Here is an 18,174-nt window from a genome sequence, read left to right as displayed (position 1 = left end):
ATGGGGCAAAACACTTGTGACAATCAGTCTCTTCCCACTGACTTCAGACCAAGATGCTCAAGCAAGGATCTTTCAGAGGAATTAGGCAGTCAGGTCCCATTACATCTCCAGCTGAAATCACCTCCCTTGAACACAGCAGTCTCCACCCCTCAGGGAGAAACGATTGCTAGTTATGAATTTGCCATTTCTGATCATCCAGAAAGTGCATCATTCCAGAACAGAGAAGAGATGAGAGGCTTCCTCACTATCGACCACCAGGTTTCTCTTTTCATGGGTACAAGTTGATCAGTGGCCAGTCAGCTAAGCCATTCTACCAGACTCCTTTAGCCACATAAATCCAAACTGAATTCATGTACAAATACAAATCAGCTTCATTAGTATGATGCCAGCCATTCAGCACTTTGAACACAAAGAACATTATAAAGAAAATAAGGCAGAAATTCCAATCACATTTTCTGTTATCCCTGAAGGACAGAAAAAAAAGTACAGTGGTAAATGCATTCAATACTTTTCCCATCAAATCTGTATCTAAGGGGTAGAGATTTCACTGGGAGAGCATTTCCAGGAAATAAGACTAGAAAATAAGAGAAGAGCTCTGGTTCCCAGAGCCTCCTGAAACCTGCTGGGTTTTCCAGTTCTTGGAAGTTCTCACTCTCTAATACTAAGAAAAAGTTTGCCTCCTGAGCATTACTAACCACATGGAGTTTGCCATTGATTAGACTGAATACTGCCCACTGGCTCTAAGTTTCCCTCTCTACCCCACATATTTACTGTATTTCATGCATTTGAGCTTTGGTTCCCCCCTGTGCTTATAAACTCAGGTTTCTGAGATGAGTCACAGCCTTTGCCCAAGAAAAGCAGAACAGAAACTACGTACGCTATATCATTCTTTATACATACTGCTATGCTTAAAGTATAAAACCAAGGCATTTACCTATCATTTCAGCTAGCTTTCACACACAGGCTGCAGCAACACAAGGGAAGGACGTGCATGTCCCATTCCCATACCAGGACTCTTCAGGTGTCCTCCCCAGTCACCAGAGGCCAGCTGCACTAAGATGTCTTTAAGGAGAAAGGGTCATTCAGGTCAGCAGCCATCACTGCTTGCAGGACTAAAATCCCTTCAGACTGACCACACCAGCTTTACTATGAATTCAGGAGGTTGGGGTCAGCAGCTGAGCAGGGTTTGAAGTGCTGCACACTCAGTGTTGGCATCACATCAGCAGCTATTTGCACTACTTGGGAGCTTTGGGTGCATGCCAGAAAAGCAACAATTCCTTAAAAATCAACAGCTGGGGTCAAAAAGATTGCTGAATCTTTTTGAAGATGAATCCTGCCTCATAGTGGCCAGTACTAGATGATTAGGTGAAAATAGGGCGTATTTAATGGTCCTGCCACTGGATACCCTACCAGGTACTGATGCCCTGCCCATCCCACCCCAGACTGTGCTCAGCATTGACGTGGCTTTACATCTCACCTCCTGTCCTAGCAAAGCAGCTGTCCCCGAGACCAGTCCTTGCCACAGTGCTAATCACTGCTTGCTTCTCAAGCCAACTTTCAAGTCTCAGATACTTACAGCCCAAAGCCATTTATTCCCCAAAGGATTTCCAGTGTAAAGGAATAATCAAGCGACCAGGTCAGTTGAGAGAGCTACAACACAGCAGGCCTGAAAACAAAGCTAATTTGGAAAACTATTATTGCAAAATTTTACTGAAGTCACACTTCAGGCTGTAATGAGAGACTATAGCACTGCTACAAGTGCAGAGCAAATTAGTTGCTCCAAGGTAGTCTCTGCTCCAGAGATAAACTTAACAATCTGGGATTTAAATAAGTAAACAGACAAGTGCCAGGTAAAAAGAGGAGGCCATAAAATAACAGGAAGGACACTTGTATCTGTGTAGACTGGTAATCCCAGAACCAGAGAGTATCACAACTAGAAACATGATAACATCCATGGATCAGTCTAGTTGTCTTTTGTAGATCTAAAATCCTTCCAGTAAAATGACAACTGCCTCTTTGGGACCCTGTTGGCATCCAGCTTTGCGCTTTCTGCCTGAAACAGGCATGCACAAATAACCTATGGAAAAATAATCAGTCACAGCTCTGCAATTTCTCACTGGACTCCTCCACAGAGTGGAAAACATCAAGCACACAAGAGACAGAGGAGGAGCCCAGCATACAGAAAGCAAACAAACAAAGACAAAAGTCCAATCCATACATGGTGGGCTTGCCCTCATCCAGACACTGTCCCCAGTGAGGAGCTCTGTCCCACAGTCACAGGTGACCCAGTCCATACAGCAGTGGGCTTAACCTCATGCAGATCTCATCTCCGGTGAGGAGCTCTGCCCTGCAGTCAAATGCAGCCACCCCAGGAGCTGCTCACCCAAGCCCTTCCTAAGCCACCTCAGCCAAAGCCAGCTGGGCTAGCTCCAAGTGTTTAAGTAGCAGGTCTTTGTTAGCCTTATTCATTTCACCTGAAGCAAGTAGGGAGCACTCACACAAGTGGCTTGCCCGGCAGGTGTGCACATACAGTAATTTCCACTGGAGGGGCAGCAAGAACAGCAGAAGTTCCCCCAGGGAGTGCTTCTGTGAGTGCATATTCCCCCTTGGAAGGTGTACTGCAGCTCACAGGCGTGAGCTTTCCCGTGTGAACCAGGAGTCCAACTTTTCTCTCCGCTCTCTGTGCCACCAACGCTGTCTCATAAAGGAGACTGATGGAAGTTGAGAAATAAAATGTGGCACGTTTAGGTCATACCCTGATGACTTGTTCTGTAGTTCCATCTCTTGTTATAACCATTTGCTATTTTAACACACATTGCACCCAGATCTTCCTTTCCTCTCACTGCGGCTAACTGGGAACTGGGAATTGCTCTTGCTGCAGCTAGCCAAGCACTGGGGCAGCAGTAATTGTCAGCACCTCAAACTGCAAAATCTGGTGGTATAAATTCCTTTCACTTGCCAGGCTTAAAATAGCTCCTAATCCCCCAGTCAGGGTGAGTGAAGGGGATGAATATGGAAGCAGCCGTCCTGCTTTGAACGGGCTGGCACGCAGCAGTGACAGCAGCGGCACTGGTGGGGCGACTTAGGGATGCTAACAGGAGGGATACGCCCAGCCGGCACGTAGCAAGGCTTTGGCTGATGTTACAGAAGTATATAATTTACTACCTCATTAGCTCCCAAAAGAGGTTAGTCTAAAACATAAGCAGTGGGGAAGCTGTGCTGGAAGGATACCGGGGGGGTGTTATGGCTCCGGTTCCCACAGGAGGGAATGCCGTATCCGAATGGTCCGAATGCTGACGTTCAGGCTTTTTCTGATCTGGGGCTTGATTTATTCTTCTGTTTATTCAGAGGTAAGTCTGCCTGGCACTGGGGAACTGCCTACGTTTTTGTTGTTTTTAGGATTGATTTCCCCTTAAAAACCATCTCCCAAAACGAAGTACAGCAATCTAGAAAGATGAAACTTCAGCATCGTATCAAGCAGAGCAGCGCTGGCAGAGTTTGCCAGCCTTGCTGCCAGTTTCATTAAGAAAAACCAGGAGGAGTTATCATTTAGGCAAAACCGACTACATGTCTAATGTGTTTCGCACATGCTGAGGGCAGAGCAAACACTCCTTTGGGGCAGGGCACCAGGACAGGACTACTCTTCATGTAGGAAACGTGCTGATCAGTCTGGGGTCTCTTCAGCTTCATCAGCCTAGCCTTAATGGACCTTGTTCCTCTTACCCTCCTGGCTGAAAACCTAATTGTGGATCCTACAACCGAGTAATCTGGTTGTTCTTACTACTGCTTTACAGCAGTGATCCAACAAGAATGGGCACAAACCAGCACGGAGAGGTGAACGTGTCAACATCTAAATAAGTCGTCAGAGAAAGGGGAAGAACAAGCGAGCAGTGCTAATACCAGCACAGCAGCAAAGTGGAAGCGGGGAGAGGCCAGCTAAACCTCTCCGAAGTTCTCCAGGTGGCCAAAAGCCCCTGTTTTGCCAGTTCACGCAACTGCTCTACTGTGGGAATCCTTGCCTAGCTCCTTGCTGCCGTTCCTGAGCCTGTTCACAGCCCGAGGCAAAGGGATAGGGAAACCTGGGACATCGCTGTGGTTTCACTGGTACCCTGTCTTGTGGATTCCGAGGTCTCTTCTCCTTTCCAGTCCTCCACTTCTTTGCGCTTTCTCCTAGCTGGATGGCGATGAATTTCAGTAGAGGCTGGTTCCCGCTGCAGCAGTTTCCGTCCGTAGGATTTCAGCTCCTAGCTCCCCCCGGGCTCTGCAAAATCTGTGGTGGATACTGAAGTCTTCTGCAGTCCAGGCCAAAGCTACCACCAGGTTGATGACCACTTCTGAAGTGAGTCTGCATGTTCATAACGCCGCCTGTACCCTGCTGTGCCAAGCAAGCCCCCTCCTCTCCCCCTCGGTCACGGACACACTGAATTCCCAAAAGTGGCCTTTGCCGTCAGGCACGGATGTTATGAACAGAGAAAGTGAGCATTTAATGGAAGGAGTGGGAAGACTTTCTTTGGGGGAGAAATGAGAGGCTAAACAAAACAAAGCTTAACTTTTTTTCTTCCTTTTGGAAACAGAAATATTTGGATTATCCTGCCTAAACTGGAATTTGAATACAATCAAAAACATTCCATGTTTCCTTCTTTTCCTTCGTATTCAGGAAAAGCTTTCTGGTGAAGTGCGATCCCTACCCACCCCAAGCATTTCTCATTTGCAGTGAGTGACTCAACACCACGGCTCGGACACCACCAGCCAGTATATTGGCTCTGCTAAGAACATCTTTTCTCTCTCATGTCATTTTCCCCACATTTCCCAGAAGAAGCAAAGGTTTTTTTTCTTTGTTCCTAAAAATATTACTTTTCACCTCGTACTACCACATTTCATCCCATTTTTATTACTCATTTTCTCGAGGCCATTCAGTTCTTTCTTCGTGGTGTGCCTACCCCCATCTGTAAAGGAACGCACTTCAAATTTGGTAAGAACATCCTTTATTTTCCCCACAAGGTGATTAAGAAAATATTAAAGAAGGTGGTTCCAAGACCAGCCCTCGAAGAACTCAGATAGTCTCTCATCAGGCCTCATACTGTCTTGTGATTCCCTCTTTAGGCAATTCATCCTCCACTTTATAAGGTTTTACTAATCCCCAAATTTTCCTGTTTAATTAGTTTACTGTTTGGCACAGTGCCATATCATTTAGGGAAAGTCAGACAGAGCTGATCGACTTCATTTTGGTTATCTTACTACAGAAAGATAATAGGTTACTTTAACACAGTCTACTTTTTGTAATGCTCCATGATGGGTTTTAGCCCATTTTTCATTTACCTGGCAATTGCCATTATCTTGCAGAGTACCAAGGTCAGACCAAGTAGACTACAGCCACCCACATCACTTCTTCCTTTTCTTAAATAAAAGTACTCAAGTACTGTGACAGCTATTCTCCAGTTACACAGCACCATCCCTGATTTGAGAAAATTCATAAAAGTCCTTGGTACCACACTTATGTGGTGACTCACTTGGCTACTCAGACTCTTTTTTTGCAAAGTCTAATTGAGCTTGAATTGAGAGAGGTCTTCTTTCAAGTCACGGGCTCTTTCTAACCCTCAATAGCTGGCTTTTGTTGCTGAGCAGTCCCCATACTGCCCCCACACCTCTTGACTTATCCCTAATAATCTTTCCAAGATGAGTATTCATACTCACAGCAAAAAAAAAAAATTGCTTATCATGTAAATGTTAAACAGCTTTTGCTCCTTTGGCTTCCAGAAGCTCCAAGTCTCCTTCACCCTGAATCCATTTCAACTCAGCTTTGTTCTGTCCTCCAGAAGATTTCACTGCTTTCTTTCATTTCTCAAGGTCTGGCCTTGGGAGCCCACAAACATGGCTTTAAACAAAGTCGCAAGTATCGTGGGCATCTTCATTAAAGTTGAATTACAGAGTTTATCTCTAACAGGAGACTGGGAACTTTGTTCCGTCTGAGAAGAATTCAAACTGCAGCCATAAAACGTAAGGGCTGAATTGTCCGCATTTTTCTTTTTTTCTCTGCATTTCTGGTCTCAGGCAATAGGGCATAATATGCTGCTCTGTAATTGCCACTAAACAAATAAAAATAACAGGCCCCCCTTTGAACTTTCTTGAGAAGAGCTTGGAAGGGGCAGAAAGAGCCGCAGATGATCCGGTCTGGTTTGAAATGCCAAAACGCCACGGGACCTCAGCTTGTGGTGGACCCTCACCTCCTACATCACTGTCTGAGAGACCGGGAAGCTTTCGGGAGCCGTTCGCTCAAAAGCGCAGACCAGCTGCACGCAACCAGGTCCAAAGGGGCCGGTTCCTCTCCGACCCCTCTGGGGCTGCAGCTTAGATTTGAGGCACAAGGCAACGCACGCCGGGCCTCTGAAATCGTAATCGCTCACGATAACTGTTGCTAGACTATCACAAAGAAATCAAGGGGCCCAGGGAGTGTTTTTTGGAGGAAGCAAGCTCATTTTGGAGCTTTAGCCTAGTAACCAAAACACAGTACAATCGCAGATCCTGGGGAGGCTTCAGGGTGACTTTCATTATAACTTGCTGGGAATCAGGTGTGCAGCTGCCCTCTGTAATGCAGGAATCACACGTCTAATTTCCTGCCTATTGAGTTAAAAGCTGCTTCCTGATTTCATATGATGATATCTGGAAGACATTATTTCATTTAAGCGCATTCTCTTTCACCCACACGCATCTTCACTGTAGCCGCTATTTGTTTTCTCCCGGCTCGTCTTCTGCATTAACATCATCTTTGCCAGGTGGAATCGAAGCAATAATTCAATCTGAGGCAGCTTCCAGGAAGGGCTTGTGGCCTGGGCGTCTGCTGAGGCTTGGGAAATTGATTTCTTGGCTCGCGACGGGCACTAAATTCGCCTTATAAACCACTGAGCATCTTCTCATGCGATGTGAATGGCTGGTGTCGCAGCAGGTGCAGTTTGTCTGATAAACATAATCGCTCCTAGAGCTGGATGGCGTAGGCATTTGGACAGGAATCAACAAGTCGGGTTATTTGTTGATTTTTTTTTTTTCTGAGCTCAGGCTGTGCGCTTTGGCGGCAGCGTGTGAATAGGCAGAACACAAATAGCTTTTTCTTACGGCCAAGGTATGAAGGAAGGGGGAGAGAAGAAGGGGGGAAAAAGATCAACTATTAGCTCCTTTCACGTCATATTTATGAAAAACCCAGCTTAGGAGATAGGGCTTTGACATGTAGGTTGCAAAATGACGGCCGTACCTGGAGACTTTCAGCTCCCCAACGCCTTAAAGGTTCTTAGACCTTTCTAAACCCATTTGAAGCCATCTTTATTCATGACGAGGCTCATCAAAGAGACGTGTGGGTGACCCGTCAGATAAACTCCAGTTTCTCTTTGAATATTTCGAATGTAAATATATAAAGCCAATTACATTTCATGGATTAATTTCCCAAACTGCTGGATAAACTGGCAGATATTGTTAGCCAGCTAAGCTTGAATGATGTGGTTTCTATTAACCAGATCTTCAGAAAAAGCTTTCATTGTAGCAAAGACAGCTTTTGCCATCTGAGCTGAATTTGTTTTTAATGTTCACATTAGAAGCTTATTTTCTAATAACTTATAATTCTTCTGTAAAAGATATTTTTGGAGAACTACAGTGTGAAGGTCTCATCTTCAGAGAGATGACTGGGATTTAGTTGCTTAAAACTGAAAAGTATGAGTTTACTCCTGTTTAAGTGATTTGAGCAACAAAAAAAAGCAAGTCAAGATTTCCTTAGTGAACAACTCAACTTTCCTTAGTTTCCTCAGTTTCCTTAATGAACAACTCAGAAATGCTATCAGGTTTCAAAAAATGAAATATGATGAAGGCTCTTCCTTTAACGGGATATAACTATTTTGAGGGTAGTTCCTTCATAAAGAGACAGAAAATAATCAAAATTAAAAATGGCTTGAGAGTATGTCTGCATTTGATAGCTTCTTCAATAACATGTTCAGTTCCTTTGGCTTAAGCATTTACCGTATGTGTGTATATAAAGAACAGATCAATTTCCCTCTGCAGTATCGCTTCACATTTTCATTTCAGCTTAGATCAAAATCATCTTTCCCATTTTGAAATCATACTTTATTTTGATTTATCAGCTCATAACTAAGGATGTCACGCCGCTGCTCTGTCCATGCTACTGGTGCCGCTTTGGCTGGAAACCCTCACAAGGATAACTTGGTCCTATTGCTCCAGCTCAGGAGCATTGCAAGAAAGTGTTTATCTGTGAACTAAAAAGAATTAAAAGCAGAGAAAAAGTAACTTCTCAGAGACAGAAACCGGGGAAAACGTTTTCAGGAGGAGACGGTGCTGAGCTTTGCAATGCAACGGAAGAGCTAAGACAGCTCGCTGGCTTCCAGTGATCAGCTTCAGCACCTTAACTGCAGTAACGGGACCCTAGAAATGATCCATGGGGTCCCCAGGAGGCAGAATAGTGGCCTCTGGGGGTGGCTTAACCTCTCGTTTCCTCTAACTTCATAAATTAGCATTTGTTTTACTGTCCACCCTAATGCTAAATAACTACTCATACCCTGAATAACTCGTACTCGGCACTGCTTGATTTGACATGTATTGCAGTGCCATCCTTGGGAAGATTTTTAATCTTAAATTATGAACGCATGTCTTCAGCCACAACTCCAAACCCTTGTAAACTTTTGCCTGGAAATTTCATTGTATTATAAAAAAAAAAAAAAAAAGTTATTTGATTTGTTAGAACCAAGATTAAAGAATTTGATTCATTAACAAGAAACCCAGAAATATGCTATTATGTAATATTTCTAATCACTTGAAAATATGCACTACAAGCTTATAAAATATCTGTCTCTCTCTCTGTATATATATATATTTATGTATATTTATATATTACTGTTAATGTTTAGGGAAAGATTCACTGGCTGCAGTGGACCTTTCCCATCACTTTATGTTGCTGCAGGAATTAAAATCAATGGAAAGCCTGTGCATGAGTTAGAGTTATCTTGAGCACCTAATATAGTGCTTGTTCCTGCAACTTATTAAGTGATGCAATGACAGCATGCAACAGTCATGCAGTTAAAGTATTTCAGTGTCCATATCTCTAAATTTTAATGATTTCAAAGGCACTTCAGACTTCCGAACTGTGTGTTTCTTACCATATCATAGATTTCTCTTAAATATAAACCCCAGCTGAAACTTTCCTGGGTTTGTAATTCTTGATGATGAAGTACTTACTGAACTCCATAATTTAATCCATTTTCTCTGTGTTTCTTGCTGTGCTTTCTAACATCAGGCTTTCCTTAGATTACTTTTATTCTTGTTATTTTAATCACTACAAATTAAAAATATTCCCCAAACATAAAGCCTAAAAAGAGCTCTGCCACAAATAAAGACGGTGAAAGAGGGAAGGTCGCAAGGGCTGTTCCCACCCACTCCCGCAAGGAGCCCGGACAGGGGCTGTCCGTCACCTTTCGGAGGCTAACGAGGTTCTCCCCAAGGGCTCCCTTAATTGCCGGAGCAGCCCAGCCCGAAGACAGGTCGCTACCAGAGCAAACTCACCCAAGAGCCCAAACAAACATCCTTATTGAATGAGGCAAAGACAACGCACCTAACAGCACTGAACGGTTCTGGGAGTAAAAATTTCCAGACCCCTCTTGTTCATTGTTAATGACTTGCGAGTCATTAAAAACCACTGTGTGCGTGTTCGTTAAGGGGGCAGGAACGAGACAGAAACGGTAGGACAAAACCCACCAGCAGACTGGAGGTCTCAGGCCTCCCGTCAAATTATATCTAGCAGATGAAGCAGTGTGGGACGCGAAGAAGGAAGGAAGGTTATATCCTGTTTTCTGCACTCTCCAACGTTTCCAGGATGGCTCGTAATGGCCTGATTGAGGTGTAGGGACTGACGTCTTCTGCATGCATTATAGTGCTGAATACGCTCATTGTCAAAGATATGAAGATTTGGAACAATCAGGCACCCAAGAAACTTCCTATGTGCGCGCACAGGCATTCACCTTTCCACTGATTAGACAGCTGCTGCAGAATGAAAGATTTTCCAGCTCCGGGTGCGCTCCTCAAATGCCAGGTTTTGCGAGAAAGAAGAACGCCTAATTCTTATGTTAGTAGCCACTGAGGATGAAATAGGGTCGGCAGTCAAGGGCCACCTGAAAAGCAGACATTGACCATAAATCGTCATCACCGACCAGCAGTAGCTGCCTGTTCTCCTAAGGCAGCTTGTTGGGGAACTCGGTAAATGTATTGCAGTGAATACGGCGTGCATGCATCCGTTCAAAATATAGCACTGCAGACCAGGACACCACAACAGCGAGCAATAGCTGGAGCGGAGGCTAGTGCAGCACTGGACTTTTCTACCCCCATAACATCATGCCACAGTAGCTAGAATTTATGCTTGAGTTCAGAGGGCGTTGCTAACAAAATGCCCTGTCTCAGTTTCCCTTCTGCAGAGCAAACACACATATAGGAAAGGCAGACGGTTATCGTGGATCCTTAGCTGTGCAGGCAGCTGTTGTAAACAAAAAAAGCACGGCTTATAACACCACTGGGAAAGAATCGGAGCTTTTTCAAAAGACCTTTTCTGACTTGGCTGTCTGATGCACGGAGAGCACATCTGCAATTCTCAAGCCAGAGCATTTAATATTAAAATGTCATTTTATTTATTCTTTCTCCATGATATCAAAAATGGTAACTAGGCAACATCTCAACTATCAAGTGGACTCTAAATCTCAGACCACTTAAACATAAGATCAATGTGAAAAAATGGTAAACAGTAATTTATAACCTGTTTTTTTTGCTTAGACCTGGCATAGTCAACTTTCCTGCCTTTACAAGTGCTGTACTAAAATCTTCACATGCACAAGGGCCCCAAAACACACACAAATATTGCAGAAAAGACAGGGAAAGGGAACTTGCAAGGCGGTTTGCAGACAGAAGACGCTCGTGGTTCCTCGGTAGGATGGCTAAACACCTGGCTCCAAGGACAACCCCATGATGTTGACCGCGACGTAATTGCCTGCCACTGTCTTGCCTGCCACAGCAGCTCAGCTGGGACGTTCAATATGATAAAACAAAAATGTGGCTGTAAGGTATTAATCTATCACCGTATTAGCAGAGTATCTGGGCATTTCTCCACCCTTAACGTGTTGCACAACATCTTGGTAATGCAGAGAGGTGACACTCTGCATTTAAGAGACGGTGTCCCATATGCGTGCTCCTCTGAAAACTGCAGCCAACAGTGCAAGATCCATTTGGCCAAGACGACCAGGGGGAGCCAGCGAGGGTTTGATTTATATGCCTCAGCTCTTCCTCAAGCCTTGCCTCCAGGCTCCTCTGTGCTTTGCTTACTCTGAAATGCTCCAGTTCAGCTCGTTCTGTGCAACAGCGCTTTGATTTCTCCAGGTATATCCTGTCTCATAATGGCTTGAATAATTAAAACGCAAAAGAGAAGTGGAAAAATTTGGAGATTCAGAACACACGCACCACCCTTCTCTACGGTGAAGCCGTTCAGCAAGGAGCGTACCGTAATTCCACGTGCAATATTTTAAACATAGTCGCCTGCGTTTTCACTTAAGCAATGAGCTCGTTCCCAGGAGTGGACAAGGGAGCCAAAGCAGATTTTATGCGCCGAGATGGTGGAGACAACTGCTCCTAATACGTTTTATTAAAAAAGAAAAAGCAGCGATTTATATTTTCTGGCAACCCCGGAGACATCTCTGTTGGCTTATAAATCAGCTCCTGCAAAAGCTATTTGGAGTGATAGATCAAAAACGCTATGAATCTGAGAGCACTTCGTGGGAACCGGGACAAAAAAGCAGCCGTGTGAAAGACCCAAACAGCCTCCTTTGATTTTGGCAGCCACCTTCTCGAGTGACACAATCAGCCACAGAAAACGGTTTAGCGAGGGTTTTCGTCTTCCTAAAACACAGCTGACACATGGGACTCATTTAACTTGCTAATGAAATCACTCCTGTGAGTTGGTGGTTTTCTTCCCCGCCTCTCGTGTGCAGATCCTGGCTGCACAAGCGATAACTGACTCGGACGGGCGCCGAGGGAGCTTCGCCAGGCGGGTGCCGGCACGGCCGCAGCCGTGAGGCCAGGCACCCGGAGAGTGACGGACGGAGCACCGCTGGGAAAAACCTGGGAGAAACAAGCCTCTTAACCATGCAGACCCGTGCACGAAAGAAAAGCCTGCTGAGTTTTTGCAAAATGAAGCCTCTTTCTCCTCTTGGCCCTTTCCACTCACGGCGATATGCACAATAAAACACCTATCGTTGACGCAATATTATGAACAATTTAGACCCTATAAAGTGGGCAACAGTTTTGAAACCGCATAAGAGCTCAATGATAAAATAGCGTTTGAAAATCCCAGTTGGACCGAGCAGTGCAGAGGAGTTAGGAAAGTGTCGGGATCGGGAGCTCTTCCCTGGCCGCGTCGAGCAGCTGCGTTTGCCGTTCACCCAATGAACCTGCCGAACACTTATAAACGTCCGCAAATAATTCACGAGCGAAAAGGGATTTTTTTTCCTGCTTACAGAGCTCAGGCTTTCTGATCAGCATTTGAGACAAAGCTTTCCAAATTAGGAGATTCCCCACCTGATTCCTAGCAAATACACGTATCGGCCCTGTTGCAAAAAAGCTGTTCCTTAGACACAGGCACAGAACAGCTCCTTACAGCTCTCTGTCATTACTTAGTGCTTAAAAATAACAGGTTGCGATAATGCACAAACACAAGAAAGGAATTAAGTTCTCTGAGTGGATCACAAACCTTGATACCCATCAAAACCCAGAAATCTGGGCACTTCAAAAGCAGCAAAGCTCTCCCGGAGGGACAGGCACAGAGAGGTGGCAGGCGAAGGGCAATGCCAGACAGAAAAGGTCCCTGCAATCAAGCCGATGCACCCTGATAGCTCACGACAAGCGGGTCTTGAAGAATTCCTTTTATTTTTATGCATTTATAGGCTGTTAAAAATGCAGTCATCACGTTATCTTTGGGTACACGAGCACCACACCAAAAAAAAATAACTTGCTGCCAAGTGCAATCTCCAATTAATAGCTCAAATATTAATTTAAGTCCATAATGCATGCACATACCATTTTAAACTTAGGGAAAGACGCATGTATAATTGAAAATCTTTAGTAATTTTCCAAAGAATCTGATAGCAGCACAGTGGATTCATTTGTTAGGTGAGCTGTCTCAGGGAAGTACAGCTAATATGATGAGTAATCGTTAAGAGCTATAACAGCTAAGGGATCTTTTTTTTCTTTTTTTTCTTTTTTTCTTTTTTTTTAACCCTTTTAAATTACTTGAGAGTGCGAAAATCGCAGAGAATAAGTGAGGTCAGTTCTTCGATCCTGCTCCAGCTCCCGAGCGGTGGTCAGCGATGCGGAGGATAAGAAAGACCGGAGGGTTATCAGGGCTAATTAACCGATGGGGCCATTTCTGCCCACTCCACCAGGTTTGGTGCTTAGGCAGGTGTTTTCCACCACCCGCTAGGAGGAGAGGGCAATTTTTTTCCCTCCAGACCCTTCCTGACTCAAGCAGGCTACGGGCTGGCACCCCGAGCCCCCGGGACCCTTCTCACACCCCCAGCTCTTTTTCTCCCATTTACATTAAAACTGTAACTTTTAATGGATTCAACTGCGTAAATGCCATTAAAATTGCTGGCCTTCAGAGAGCAGGAGGTGATTAAATTGTTTCCTTGCTCTGCCTTAATGCAACGGGGTCCAAGCACGGCGTTAAATCCTGCGAATAACCCCGGAGTGCGTCCGCGCGCCAGCCCGGCCCCAGTCCGCTCTCGCCGGCGCCGTTTTCTGGTATTAACCGCAGTGGGGATTTAATCAGCGCTGCCTTTTTTCTATATAACATGGCCACGGAAAGCTGCGGAGGAAGCAGCTGGGAGAACTGGCTGGAGAGGCCACTTCCGAAAGTCCAGGAGTCTTTTGGGGGCTGGAAAACCCTGTTTCTTCTTCCCCGCAGGATGACGGAGAGCAGCAATGCTGCCTCCTTGCAGCCGGGCGTGCAGGCGGGGATTCGTTGCGGATAGATGCGGTTATAGATGTGCAGATATTCCTTCTGCGCCAGGGAGACGCTGCTTTCCCTCGCCAGCGTTTGCACGGGGGCTTCCCTGTTGCACGTGCTGTGAAACGCAGGCAAAATCAGACCATCCCAGGGACGCAGCTGCCCGAATCCGACCCCGGGTCCGTTTTGAGGTGGTGTATCTCCTACAAAAGACGTGTAACCATCTTGGATGGCAAACTTTTATTTCCCACTGTCTCATTTGCCTATTGTACTATGAGCCACTAAAAAAAAAAAAAACTATTTAAAAATAAATCCAGAGGCATAAACCCTCTTTTGATATCACTGCATTTTCTCAAAACAAACAGGTGCCACAAGCAAATGGCTTCAGCGCATCCTCCTGTTGATTAAAAAATGATTTATATTGAATTACACCTTCAGGGTTGATTGGGTGATGTGTTTAATCCCACTCCCTGCCCTCCTCCAGCCTAACAATATACGATATCGCCTCTGTGATAACGCGACTATATTAACGGCTCCAGTACCGCCGCCGTGCTTGAGGGCGATCACCGTTAGAGGACTGGCACTTCCCGAGGAGATCAATATTTTTAATTCTCGCAAATGAAGAGCAGAAGAAAGTTGGGTCTTAGAAACAATATGACACTTCCGATGGGGAACAGAGTCCTGCAAACTCTTTCCCAGAAGTATATTAGAATTCCAGAGTAGTGACAAGGAATCCATCTTACCGCGTTTCCCGTCTGCCACCAAGAGAAATACGTGCAAAGCTGCTGTTTCATCCAAGCGCACTGGGCTATAATTATTCTCCGTCGTAATTATTTGCACCTATTTTCCCTGCGCTAATCGGCAGGCGAGTGCCTGCCCAAGCAGGGCCGGCCCGGAGGGCGACGCCTCCCGAAAACTCGGGATCTCACCTTAATTCTCCAGCCCCAGCCGAACACGACGGTCACAAACGAGTCGTCGGGGCCGATCACATGCCGGGGCCTTCCTACAGGTAATGCTGACAAAGATGACCAAGTTATATTTATCCTCTGCTCTACTTTGATATCCACTCTAGACGCTTTGGATTTTGGAAATTGCCTTAGAAAAATGCACTTATTTTGCTGCTGTGGATTCTAACCATCCATGTTTAGAATAATTTAAACCTTTCGGGATCACTTTGCTGTCATAGTAGGAAAAAACATGAAAGAAAACTTTTTTTTCCAGCTTTTTCTGACAGTCAGTGGTAATTCCAGGTGGGGACACGATTGTCAGGAGCCGTCATTCTCGCTGGGCTGAGCAGATCTACCTTAGGGTGAGTTGCCACCAGTGGTTACATGGGTGTCAAACGTACAATTTTGGTACTCAGTAATGAGAAAGCCTTAAATTAATAATACTTTTCAGGGAAAAAGTGGACCTCAGCTGTGAACTACCTATCAGTATGTTTCTTTGATGGATCCTATTTTTACCTCCAATTAATTTGCTTTCAGTAATCTCATTAATTTGTTTATAAACCTTTTCCCGTGCTTGTTTCCTATCAGTAGCTACTTAAATATCAGGCCTTTTGTTAAAAGGTATTGAGTTATAGATAAACACGACTCTGCATTATGAGATTGGAGAAATAATGAAAAATGAGCTTTTTTATGGTTTGGAAACCATGTAAACATCATTGTATTTTTATTGCTGGAATGTTAGCATGGGGGAAGGGTAAGCCACGAAAGTCAATGCGATCTTTAATTTAAAAAGTATTTTTATGATGTTTTCTGTTAATCTTCTAAATCTGCTTGCAGAATATAAAAATATGTTTGCTATATGGAAGTCTTTATAGTATCAGTGATAAAATACTCTTCTGTGGTTTTTCGCATCTATTGCATCATTTGAATTTAGCAAACCTTGATTCTTATAAGCACAGCAATTATGACTATTATGATATTAAACTGGGAAAATATTCAGTTTAATGAGCAGCGAAGAACTACACTGCTTCGCTGCCCTTGGGAAAAACAATGTGTTTGGCTCACAAATGGCCCTAACAGCCTCATCGACACCAGATGGCCAGTTTTCACAAGCAGCTTCCTAAAGCCGGAGCGCAGTCCCGCTTGCAAGCCCAAACGGGCTCCTTGCTGCAGAAACGAGCACAGGAGAGGCCGCGGGCAGATACCTGCAGGCCAAATGACTGGTGATCCCAATGCTGGAAAACCAACCCCACGTGGCCACCCCACGATCCTTGGTCCAAAGCGGCCCCTCCAGGACACCCTGAGGGTCCAGACCACCACACAGAGCACTTTTTCTGAGGCCAACCCACTTGTCTGAGGTCCGGGTGATGCTGCACCCTGTCGTGGGGCCACTGCAGATGCCAGAGGAGAGAAATTATCTGGAAAGGGTGCAACCGCTCCCCTGAGAGACAAAGCATGGGAAAGCCAGAAAACCCAGACGTATGGCCAGCCGTGTACACGTATGGCCAGTCGCACACCATGGCTTCTTTCTCTCTAGAGATGCTGTGCTGGATGATCCTCTTCTGCTTCATTGAACAGAAGGAGCCAAGACTTTCGCCTTACATCTACAAGGTCCTGACTCAATCACTGCCTCGTGTTTGCAGAAGCCACCTGCTCCATCATCTACCAGTCCGGTGTGAACATCAGCACTTAACAACCTTTGGAGCTCCAGGTATTAAACAGCAAATTAAAGCACTTAGCAGAAACCTGGAAACTGCTCCTTGCATCTCAGCAAGGTAGAAGGGAGGGCTCAGAAAGCGCAGCTCAGCTGCTTCTCCCGAGGTGCAGGAGCATAAACGCCATCTCAGCCTCCCCTGCCGCCGAGGGAGAAGGGCGCCGCAGAGCATTTTGCAGGCAAAGGCAATAACAGACCTCACAAGGGACAAGCCCAGCCTGGTGGGTAGGCTGCTTCTAAAAGCGTTGGAAAAAATGTCTTTAAAGTGCCTCCTCTAGTTCCAAAGCACTGCAGGGGCACACACACGTTTCTTTTAATGCCAAGTGCATCAAATAAATATCGAGAAAGTTTTTCTCGGCATTTACTGACTTTTTAACCGTCAATCTCAGTGGTTAAAAGGTGATATAACGGGACTCTGAAAAGAGTCTGCTCACTGGTGCTGGTCCTAGCTTTTACCTACCAAAGCTTGCCTCACTCCAAAAGCCACCTTCAACATCGTATTGCTCTTCCATGGTATCCTTCTGCCTTGCTTGCCCCGGTCGCGTGAGCTCTGCCGTAGGCTCTTCCTTGATTTTGTATCACGGATCAGAAAACAGAAATTAGACGACGTGCCATAGCCACTGACTGCTGTCTTAACAAGGAGAAGGAAGACCGCAGTGGGCAAAGAGTGAGGGCCGCGAGATGGACCCGACCCATCTGTGACTCCATCCAGACCCACGACGAACAGGGTCTGCTGTAAGCGGAGATTTTTTTCCCACTGCTTTTGCAAAATGACACCTCAGTCCCCGAGGTCCTAAAGGCCAGGTTAATGCAGTGCTGCCGTTGCTAGTTTGCAGGCCATAAGCTTTGTGGCGAGTTTGCAAGGCCTCAGGACCAAGGCTTGTCAGGCTGCTCTGTCTGAACTTTCCTTGACCTGCCGGCAGCTTCGTTTCCTTCGGTTTAGCTGTAACAGCAGTTTTTTTAATTGACCAGGTGTCTATGCCTCATTGGTTTTATTTGTGTTTATCTTCGTGTGGTACCACCATCCTCGGGGCCCTAAGGAGCAGGACAAGGGGAGGCCACAATTCCGGCAAATAGAGTAGAAATTAATTTTAATGGTATTATTATTATCGCTATTGAAACTTCCTCTCTGCATAGATGTGTTCTTTCTCTTTCTGTAATAAATACATGTGGACTAATAAAGCTTCCTGGATTAGACTGCTGAGATTTCAGTGACACTAAAAGCAAAGTCTTGGCTTTATATGTAAGGTGTGTTTCCTCTTTGCCCACAACGGAGATTTGGAGCATAGCAATACTGCTTGTGGTAGGCTCAGAGCAGACGTCCTAGCAAGGTGCCCCATCCCGAAACGGTCCCACGGCCCCGTGCACGCATGCTTCACCTCCCCAATTTGCAGAAAGTTTCTCTCTCTTCCCCAGTTAACACAAAACCCCGTTCCCTGAGTCAAAAGTGAACGACGTCTCCCCTCCTCTTACCCAGCTTT

This window comes from Apteryx mantelli, chromosome 4 (genome assembly GCF_036417845.1).
Source record: "Apteryx mantelli isolate bAptMan1 chromosome 4, bAptMan1.hap1, whole genome shotgun sequence".
Lineage (NCBI taxonomy): Eukaryota > Metazoa > Chordata > Aves > Apterygiformes > Apterygidae > Apteryx > Apteryx mantelli.
The sequence above is the reverse complement of the archived record's forward strand: the minus strand, read 5'-3'. Positions refer to the sequence as shown.